General features: G+C 43.6%; 1 pseudogene; it reads left to right on the top strand.

Annotated features, from left to right (window-relative positions):
- Window positions 1-6,924: 6,924 nt before the first annotated feature.
- The window catches only part of LOC116100287, a 15,684-nt pseudogene continuing 11,661 nt past the window's right edge, over window positions 6,925-10,947 (top strand).

Genomic DNA, 10,947 nt, shown 5'->3' with positions numbered 1-10,947 from the left:
TTTGTTTTTTGGAGGGTAAACTGGGAATGGAGAAATTCGCATGTAAATAAAGAAAATATCTAAAATAATAAAAAAATATATTTTATTAATTTATATGTATATAAATAATGTTAATTTATTTCACCATCAAATTACACAGTGCAACAAAAACAAATGATTCTACATATCATCAAATGTGCTCTATTCTGCCTTATACTGTGAATTTTATCCCATAGTTTGTCTCCCTTTTTTACTGGATATTTTCTTTATTTACATTTCAAATATAGTCCCCTTTTGCCCCCTGGAAATCCCCTATCCCATCTACCCTCACCCAGCTTCTATAAGGGTGTTCCCCCACCCACCCATCCACTCCCACCTCCATACCCTGGCATTCCCCTACACTGAATCATCAAGCATCCACAGGACCAAGGGCCTCTCCTCCCATTGATACCCAACAAGGCCATCTTCTGATACATATGCATCTGGAGCCATGGGCCACTCCATGTGTACTCTTTGGTAGGTGGTTTAGTCCCTGGGAGCTCTGAGGTAGACAGATTTGCTAAAACAGATCTGCACATGCTGCTCTAGCCATGGGTCCCTTCATGTGTACTCTTTGGTTGGTGGAATAGTCCCTGGTGGAGCCCTTCAGCTCCTTCATGAAAAATGAAATGACTGGGGGGTGGGGGTCTGGTTGATTGATACTGTTGTTCTTCCTATGGGGTTGTGAAGCCCTTCAGCTCCTTCAGTCCTTTCTCTAACTCTTCCATTGGGGACCCCATGCTCAGTCCAATGGTTGGCTATGAGCATCTGCCTCTGTATTTTTCAGGCTCTGGCAGAGCCTCTCAGGAGACAGCTATATCAGGTGCCTTTCAGCAAGCACTCTTGTCATCCACAATAGTGTCTGGGTTTGGTGATGTATCTGGGATCAATCCCCAGGTGGGACAGTCTCATAGCCAACCATTGGACTGAGCACAGGATCCCCAATGGAAGAGTTAGAGAAAGGACTGAAGGAGCTGAAGAATTTCAGTATAAGATTGCATAACTATCAGAAGTAACTTTGAACTTTGGACTTCTAAATAGTCTTGAGTCTGATAGACTATGGAGACTTTGAAGTTGGACTAAATGCATTTAGTATTATGTTATGACTACAAGCCTATGATGTCTAGGGAATGGAATGTGGTGGTTTGAATAGCTATGGGTCCCATAAAATCTTGTGTTTGAATGCTTAGTCCATAGGTAGTAGCATTATTATGAGGTATAGACTTATTGGAGTAGGTGTGACCTTGTTGGAGGAAGTGTGTCACTGTCAAGGCATGCTTAGAGGTCTTTTATGCTCAAGCTATGCCCAGTGTGGCACACAGTCTCCTGCTGCCTGTGAATCAAGATGTAGAACTCTTAGCTTCTACAGCACCATGTCTGTCTGGATGTTGCTGTGCTTCCTGCCATGATAAAAATTGATGAAACCTCTGAAGATATAAACCAGCACCACCAATTAACTGTTTTCCTTTATAAGAGTTGTCCTGGTCATGGTGTCTCTTCACAACAATAAAACCCTAAGACAGTTGCATCACAGAATGTGAAGATATATCTTTATTTCTGAAGACACCATGCAATTATAGAACTCAGTGCTTGGAAGAATCTGGCTAGATCTGACTTAGAAACCTCCTCAGTGAGGACTAGACCTTATAGTACTTGGAGGTTCTATGCAAGCTGACAACAGAGGAAAACAATCAATAGTCCTACCCAGTTGTGATGCTTACAAACCACAGTAGAGACCAAGTAGAGACATTTGGGATGGCAAGACATCCCAAATGATGCAAGAATGATACTTATTTATTGGAGGTAACCAATAACTGTTTAATTTAGCAGATCTCAACCTTACTAATGCTGTGAGCCTTTAATACAGTTCCTCATGCTGTGGGGACCTCATCTATAAAGCTAACTTTTTACTATTTGATAATGGTAATTTTTGCTACTGTTATGAATTGTAATGTAAATATTTGATATTTAGGATAGCCTTAGAGGACCCCTGTGAAAGGGTTGTTTGACCTCCAAAGGACTTTGACCCACAGGTTGAAAACTACTAGTCTCTTTGGACAATAACGCATGCTCCATAGGAAGAAAATCTTGCCTGGTGCTTAGATGAGAACTCTGCTGTTTTGAAACACCATCCATATGGAAAAAAAGTTTTTTCCATCCTACTAATCTGAAGCACTGAGGTAGTGTTCTTTGTGACCTCTGAGTATTGGGGGAAGGTATTTTCACTTACCCACACTGGGCTGGAATATTTCTACTTACTTCCAGTACTTTGTGGTTTGAGTATTTAGTGCAGGACACATCCAGTGTAAAGAAACTGCAGCATCAGAACCTTTTATCTGAATTTACCTGGTTGAGAAGTGGATGTGTTCAGGTAATGCAGTCAATGGATCAGAATAAGCCCAGATTATGTAGATCTCACCATAAATATAGCCAAAGAGAGATCCCTGGGATGCAGGCATCATCTGGCTGAGGAAACTGTGGAATCTAATGAGAGAGACAACCAACAGGTACTCCTGGATGCCCCAGTCTCCTGACTCCTGGTGACCTGGGGGAGTGTAGGCACTGTTGGAATCTGACCTGTTAGAGCTAACAGAACTGAATGATTTATTAGATGTATGGATCTCCTAGCTTATAAAATTGGCCAGTGCACTGCCATGAGCAGTTAGGCCAGGTTACCTGGGCATCTCCTTCTTTGTCTCAGCATGGAAAGTACAGATGCACAAGTGCCCAGGCCATCAGACAACTGTTCTGATGGACTTATGAGACTTCACATTATGGTCAATGTCCCCAAAGGAAGGACAGAGAACCTATGTCCTCCAGATGACTCATGTCCTCAGGGATTAAGTCCAGTTAATTCTCACCTGCAGGCAAATACTAACTGACACTGCTGACCTGGACAGCTGTCCTGTCCCAATGACATATCCTTGTTCATATTTAAGACTACTTTATAGGCACAGCAACATTCATTCTCCAAATGTGCTATAACTTAGAAACTGAGACATAGGAAACACAGTGGCCACATCAGGCTCACACAGGACACATGTGACAGTTGTGAAGCACTAGCTATTTGTCTCCAGGCAGGTACCCATTGTCTCCTAAGGCCTTCTCAGGTGTCTGTGAAGCAGGGAGCAGTTGATGTTAATCTTGATCATCAGCAGCTTAAGGGAACATCTTGTGCAGGAAGTGAAAAAAAAGACAATGAGATTTGACTCTAAAACTAAGCCATCTGCCTCTGGAGACTTTCTGTAGAACTCCAGGACTCCATAATCCATATACTGTACAGGATATGTAGCATGTGTTTTCTGGTGTGCTGCTGTCACTCCTCCTGAAACACAATGGACAGGGATTTTTTTAATTCAGCCTCCCCTCAGTAGATTTTACATCTACCAGAGGGCTTGCTCTCTCTGCTCAGGGAGTCACCGAATTCAAACAACTCTAATATCTATCTCTCATCTTACCCTGTATTACTTTATAAAGAAATAATCCTTGCAGGAATTGGTCTCAGATCAAGGATCAGAGGTCACACAGGAAGCCATCTCTCTGTTATGTGCACAACACTGCTCCCCAAGACTAACATCACAGGTGACAATTCTAACCCCATGGAGAGTGAGCACAGTAGCCTTAAAGCATGAGCCTGAGATTCAGAATACAGCCTACTTATCAAGGAAAAATAGTCAAAGCCTCTCAAAAGTTGACAGACTGAAGCCATGGGAAGGCAACTGGAATGTCAATTTACTCAATGTCTTGACATGCACAGGACCCTATGAGAGAGAAACCTGAATCCTATCTGATGTAACCCATTGAACCTGATGCACAGGGCCCTAAGCCATTGTAGGCAGCACAATCCCTAGGCAGATGGTCCTTGGTTGTATAAAGATCTAGTTACGTATGAGCCAGCTAGTGATCCAGTCAGTGAATGAGCCAGCAAGCAACATGTTTGCTGCCTTGATTTCCTCTAGTGCTAAAAAATTACTCAGATACCGAAGAGAAATGAACCCTTAACTCTCTCCTAAGCTGTTTTTGCTCATAGTGGTGTTTTTCAATCACAACAAGACAAAGAAGTATAGGGACAAGACAGTGTATAGGGAAAAGCAGAGGATATATCTATTTGAATGAATAGTTTCTGAACTCAAGAGCAGTTCCATGCAGAACCTTGCTGCCAAAGAGAAGAAAGGATTTAGACATCAGAAATGGGGCAGAAAGTACATGTGCATGCCCTACATTAGCATTAGTGTCTGGTCTTTGGGTATAAAGATACATGTCCTAAGACTTTCCTCTGAAATTTTCTGAGCACAAGGCTGTTTCACCACCACCCCCCCCCCAAAAAAAAAGATGAGCCAGATACTCATCTTCTGGAAACACACTATTCCAACTTAATCCAAGAAAAATCTGGAACCCTGTCTAGACCTACCCTACAGTAGATGTTACTAGGAGTTCTGCAGAAGACACTGAGCAGAATGACAAGCCCTGCATCCTACCTGTGCTGAAGAGATCACGGAAAGGTACATTTGACTTGCCCATGAGTGCCGTTGCCCTAGGTATGTAACTGTAGTTGTTGCAGAGATCGCCAGGGGCGATATCAAGATACATACCTAGAACTCAGAAAGTTGTTTTTCTGGGCCCTGTTCTTTTCTTGGAGACTAGTTTCTATTCCTGTCCCTACTAATCTGGAGCTCCCTCACTAGATTCTGCTCTGGTCTACTGATCGCTTCCTATATCTGAGAATATCTTTCCACCTGAGAAACCTGAAAGTGTTCTCTCTTCTGGCACCTCTCATAGGGAAAGACAATATTACCCAGATAAAGGACAAAGGTTACCCATGAAGACCAGAGAGGACATGGACTCACACAACACACATATCCGCCAACACATAAGGCTGGAAGAGTGCTTTGAAACCCTCTGTAAGAAAAGGAGCCCACAGTCCTTTCCAGTACACACAGGTAACCTCTTCCCAACACTGAGAACATGAAACTCCCCACCCAACTGCTCCTGGGCCTCTTCTCTGTATAGGGAATTTAAGTAGTGACATTAGTGAAAAAAAGATTGCTCTTCATCACTAGTCATCACCCAGCTGGTTCCTTTCTATCCCTCATACACAACTCTGTCACCTTTCTGTTGGGAGTAAAGAAATCCCACCTTGCCAAAGCACAGAGAACAAAGAGCAGACTGGATGCTCAGCTGGGTCTTTGTGTCCCTGTAGCAGTCTATCTTTGGCGCTGACCAACCCAAGGCCAGAACAGAGCAGGTACCCACCCTGGGATGAGTTGTTGTTCTGTGAGGGCATGTGGATGCTAATCAACCTGTATGTTGCTTAAAGGAGAGACATAAAGGGAAGTTGAGTGGGATACGGGACAGGACTCAGAGTGGAAGGGGCAGAGCAGTGCCTTGGACACAGACCCCACAACCACACAGCCTCCTATATTCTGGAAGTGCTCCTGCCTAAGAGGACACTCAGCTTACAAGGGGAATGGACAACAAAGGCTAGTGCTATGTATCTCTTCTCCTCAGGGGCACAACGTCACAGTGAAAATAGAGATAGAAGTGTCCTCAGTGTTTTGCTGCCAGGGTGTGCCCCATGGCAGGGGGTTCTGCTCACAGGTAAGGGTGCCCACTCTAGCTGTGGGGGTGGAGAGGCACTCAGATGTATGCTGGAGTCTCCTAACGAGGACAGAAGCCCAAAATGAAATTCAAGGATGCTGTTTGCCTTTGTGACACAATAGGTACAGTGAGGGAAAGAGGCTCAGCAGGCAGAAGCTCTCAGCAGACAGGAGGTGCTGAGAATAGGAGAAAGTCCTCAAATGCTCTATATTCACAGTCAATTACATTGGCTTTCAAAGTTCTGAAGACTACTGTTCCCAATCAAGACAGGGTTACTCTCCAAATAGAAATCAAACAGAGGTGGGTCAGGGAAAAGGCTCAGTGTATGAAGATATGCAAGCTGAATACAATCTTCAGCTCCCACATGGTGGATGGAGAGAACAAACTTCTGCTGGCTCTTTGTCCTCATCACAGATGCTGTGGCATGCATAGGTACATGCTGACACTTGAGACATGTGTCTCCACACAAGTTTGCAGCATACACCTTCACACGGGCACACTGAGACACCTTCCTTCAAAAATAGACATATACAATACATAAGCAAACGTAAAAGCATTTAAATTTCACTTCACTATAATTACTATCATTAGCTCCAAACCTGGGAACTATGTAATTAAACCAAGGAGACACACTTAGTTCCTTTCTTGCTTCCTTCCTTCCTTCCCCTTTCTTTACTTTACCCACTGGTGTTTGAGTCTTTTCCAGAAACTGAAGTTTCCAAAAAGGATAGATTAATCCATGTCCTCATAAAGCCCTGGTTTTAGTAGAAAAAAAAAGTTAGAATATCTGGAAAATGATGTAAGGGTTTGACTTGTTGGACAAAGGGAACAGAGAACAAAATTTAGAAAGTAAGGACCCTCTAGAAGAGGAAGTCAGAGGGGCATCCTCCCATGAAATATGGGAATAATACATAGGGAGCCAGACAGACAAATGAGCAGAGAATTGCATAGACTTGAAAACACAGTGTGAGACTCTGAGAGAGTGGGACTCATTTTGCTCACCTCCATTAAGAAGGGTCAACACACCCCTCCCCAACACCTAAGCTAGGGGATGATCACACCCGCTCAATGTTGATGGTTTCTCTTTCTTTCCCATTTAGACTCCCTTTTAACCTACTGGTACTTTTCTACCACTTCCCAAGTCACCATTGAATTAGTGCCACCCCAAGTGGTTGAAGGAGAAGATGTCCTATTCCTTCTCCACAAACTGCCAGAAATTCTTATGTCCTTAGGCTGGTTCAAAGGGATGACAGTTATAAAATGTGGAATTGCACTGTATGCAACAAACACTAAAGTATGACAGGGCCCATGTACAGTGCTAGAGAGACCTTGTACAGAAACGGGTCCCTGTTGATCCACAATGTCACCCAAGGACACAGGATTCTATAACTTATGAACCTTAAATAGACTTGGAGATATTGTGTCAACATCCACGTTCCTCTATATGAACCATAAGTGATTCTTTGTGAACTCTGGATACTGTGTGGTTGTCATTCCACTAAACATACACAGAAGTATCCAGTCTGGTCTATGCTTACCTCTACTCTACATTGTTCCCCATGTTGGGGTTTGAGTATTTAGTTCAGGACACAGCAGCAATAGATCAGAATCTTTCATTTGACTTGAGCTTGAAGAAAAATGGATAGATGCTGGATAACAAGCCAAAAATATCAGGCGCTGTCTAGACTCTTGGGTTCTTAAGAAGAATATGTCCTTGAGAAAGACTTTGAGGGAATCAGGGTTGGGCATGATTGAGGAAAAGTGGGATCCTCACAGAGAGTTGAGCACCAGGAAGACCTAGCTCAAGACTCCTTGTCCCAGACTCAACTTCTAATGGCCTTGAGAAGCATTTTACAAAGGTTGAGTTTTGATTTGCTGTTGGCAAGGAACAGTGGTTTTGGGGTAGTCAATGTCTTCTGCTTTGTCTTTCACAAGGCTTGTGCACTGCCGTGAGAACAACATTAGGCTAGGATTACTGGACATCTCTAGTGACTCAGCAGGGAGAGCAGAGCTGGACAGGTACCATTAACTGCCCTGATGAGCTTATGAGACTTGCAGGAAAGTCATGGTCTCTAAAAAGAGGGACAGAATATGCAGGTTCTCCTGAGAAGTGATTGTCCTCTGGGATCCAACTCAGAGAATTCTCTCCTACAGGCAAATGGAACAAACCTCTGTTTATGTGGACAGTTCCCCAAACATGAGCTGCAGTTTCCTCAGTTCTCACCAGGGGACAGCATAATGACAGTCAACACTTGAAAAAAGTATTTGCCTGAACCAGAAATTTACCTGGTAGCTGAGTTCCATCCAAATTTCTATCAACATGAAAATCAATGACATGGAGTTCTCAGATCTACTGTTTGTTTAATTTGTCTGCTACACTGACAAAGGATCAAACTAAAATTGGGTACGTTGTGGGTGGAGAGGATACAGCATTGCCCTTTGATGTGTTTCCTGATTAAAATATATGATAACCAAGGAGAATCATTAGACAGAGGTCTAAGGCATCTGAGAAAGACCAGGGAGCTCATGGGTAGACCTATTACACAGCTCAGCAAGTTGAGGGATTGGGGGCATTCTCTTGATATCTTTCACAGGATGAAAGAGCTCAACCTTTTTCCAAGAATCAGGTCACCTCCACCTGCAGAACATCCTGGGCCTTTGTCCTGGGACATAACCCTGACTGGTGACTCCAGTGAGAATAGATTGTTCCCTTCCCCACACCTTATTCAGGTGGTCCCTTTGGAGCCTTACAGACATCCCATCAAACTCCATCTTTCAAGCATGTTGAGAACACTGAGCAGACTGAGTGCATAGCTGAGTTGCTGTGTCACACAGTTGTGCAAAATTTCCCTTTTGGGTGCTAACTGACTAAGGCCAGGACACAGCATAGATCAACCCAATGGTCATTTTCTATTATCTAGGTCACAGGAATGGTCATCAGCCTTGGTGCTCACTCTGTGTTCTGGATAACTGAAACAAACAGAGGGGAGAGGGACATGGCACAGCCACGAGAGTAGAGGGGGACAGAACAGTGTTTTTATAGAGCAACACCCTCAGCCCATGTGACTCTCAGAGATGATCCTGCCTCAGGGGAGGCTCAGCTCAAAGAGTGGAAGCACAAGAAAACTGGGGAGATGTGCTGGATCAGACATGCCACAGAAGGACAGATCAGGCCACAGAGACCAGGGGGTCATCTTTTTACCCTCTGCAAAGGGTGAACACCTGTCAGGGGCTCATGCTCACAGGTGAGGAGACCACACTTTATAAAGTATGAGACTCTACTCTCCAGAGTCTCCAAAGAGGCACATGGACCTGAGTGGAGTCTCAGGGTTTACAGGGGAGAAGAAGACACAGGGGGCAGAGAATCAGAAGCAGCAGGAGGGTCTTGAAGAAGTAAGCTGATGGGAAGATTGTTTTTACCCAAAGTTAATCAGCATGGCCACAGTACTCAGAATACTGCTGTTCTCAGCTATCACATCTCAAATAAAAAACCAAGGTGGTGTTGATCAGTGACATGATTGAATAAATAGATGCATCTGCTTTATATTCTGATAAGCTGAGACCATGAACAGAAGTCTCTGATCTCCACATAAGTAGTGTACCCTGCACCCATCCACCCACACTGAACTCGTCCTTATATATGTTCAAAGTCACACACAAATATAATTTGAAAGTAAGTGTAAAAAAAAAACTCAAAGCAAGTGAAATGATCCATTACCATGTTCCCAAACCTAGGATTTTCTTAGGAAAATCCATTGGCATACAAAGTCCTGCAACATCGTTCATTCATTCATTCTCCACATATGTCTGAGTTTTTTTCTAAATAGCATTTTTTTCTTTTTTTTAATTAGGTATTTTCTTTACTTACATGTAAATTTCTCCTTTCCCAGTTTCCCCCCAAAAAAACGAAGAAACAAACAAAAACAAACTACTGTTGCCTCCCCCCTCCCCATGCCTGCCACTTATTGGCCCTGGTATTCCCCTACTCTGGGGCACAGAACCTTCACAGGGCCGAGGTCCTCTCCTCCTATTGATGATCGAATTTGCAATCCTCTACTATACACATGCTCCCAGAACAATCAGACCCCTCCATGTGCAGTCCTTGGTTGGTGGTTGAGACTCTGGGAGCTCTGAGGGTACTACTTAGTTCATATTGTTGGTCATCCTAAGGGGCTGCAAACCCCTCAGCTCCATAGGTCCTTTCTCCAACTCCTTCACTGGGGACCCTGGACTGAAACACAAATCAGTAAATAAAGTAAAAGTGTCATCGAGTGTTGATTGGAACTACAAGACAAACAGAACAACAACAACAAACAGCAACAACAAGTCAGAGAGTCAAGATTCATGGTCTGTAGGGGAAGATGCTAGGAGGAATAACCCTAACACCGAACAACATTGAATGGAGCAGAGATCTGAGGGCACCTGAAGAGAGAGAGAGAGCAACAAAAAAAATGAAAAATAAAAGTGCAGGCACACAAAGTTGGATGGGGAGAAAGACACCTAGAGTGAGTAATGAACACACCTGCTCAGGACAGTATCTCATTCTACCAAAATGCAAAGGTCCCAATTAATCAAATCTTTCTCTTCACTTCTAGTCTTCCTTTGGAACTGCAAGCACCTTGTTGCCCCTGCCCAACCCAGTAGTGAAACACTGCCACTGATTGTTCCTGATAGGAAAGATGTTTTACAGGTTCACAATCTCCCAGAGAACCTTCTAGGCTTTGCATGATTCAGAGGAATGACCCAGGTCAGGAACCATCTGGCTGATACATCATAAATGAAAAAAATCAAGTTTTCCATGTGGGCCTTCATACAGTGTTAGAGAGAAACTGTATGCTGACGGATCCCTGCTGATCGAAAATGACCCTCAGAAGGATGCTGGATTGTACACCCTAGGAATTCTGAGTGCAGATATGGAGAGTGAAGAAGCACATATAGAAATCCAAGTGGAGAGTAAGTGATTTCCTGTAATCATTCAGTACTAGGTGGGGCTTAGACACACAGGACTGTCATGCCTGCCTGTACCTCTATACCATGTCCCCATGTGAAAGTTTGAACACTTAGTGCCAGACAAACATGGAGAGACAAATGGTCATAGATCAGACTCTATCTTCTGACTCTACCTATATCAAGAGAAACCTTGATGGTAACTCAGCCTAAGATATCAGGTTCTGCCCAGTCTCCTGGGGCTCTATACCAGGGAGCCCAAGGCTGGACTAATGCAACCTAGGGGAACATATTTTCAGTCCTCCATTCTTACTTCTTCTTAAAGCTGATAGGGAGCAATGGGTTGTTTTTTCTTGTTTTGTTTTGGTTTTTGGTTTTTTGGTT

This window comes from Mastomys coucha, unplaced genomic scaffold, assembly GCF_008632895.1.
Source record: "Mastomys coucha isolate ucsf_1 unplaced genomic scaffold, UCSF_Mcou_1 pScaffold21, whole genome shotgun sequence".
In the NCBI taxonomy this organism is placed as follows: domain Eukaryota; kingdom Metazoa; phylum Chordata; class Mammalia; order Rodentia; family Muridae; genus Mastomys; species Mastomys coucha.
This window is presented reverse-complemented; position numbering and strand designations above follow the sequence as displayed.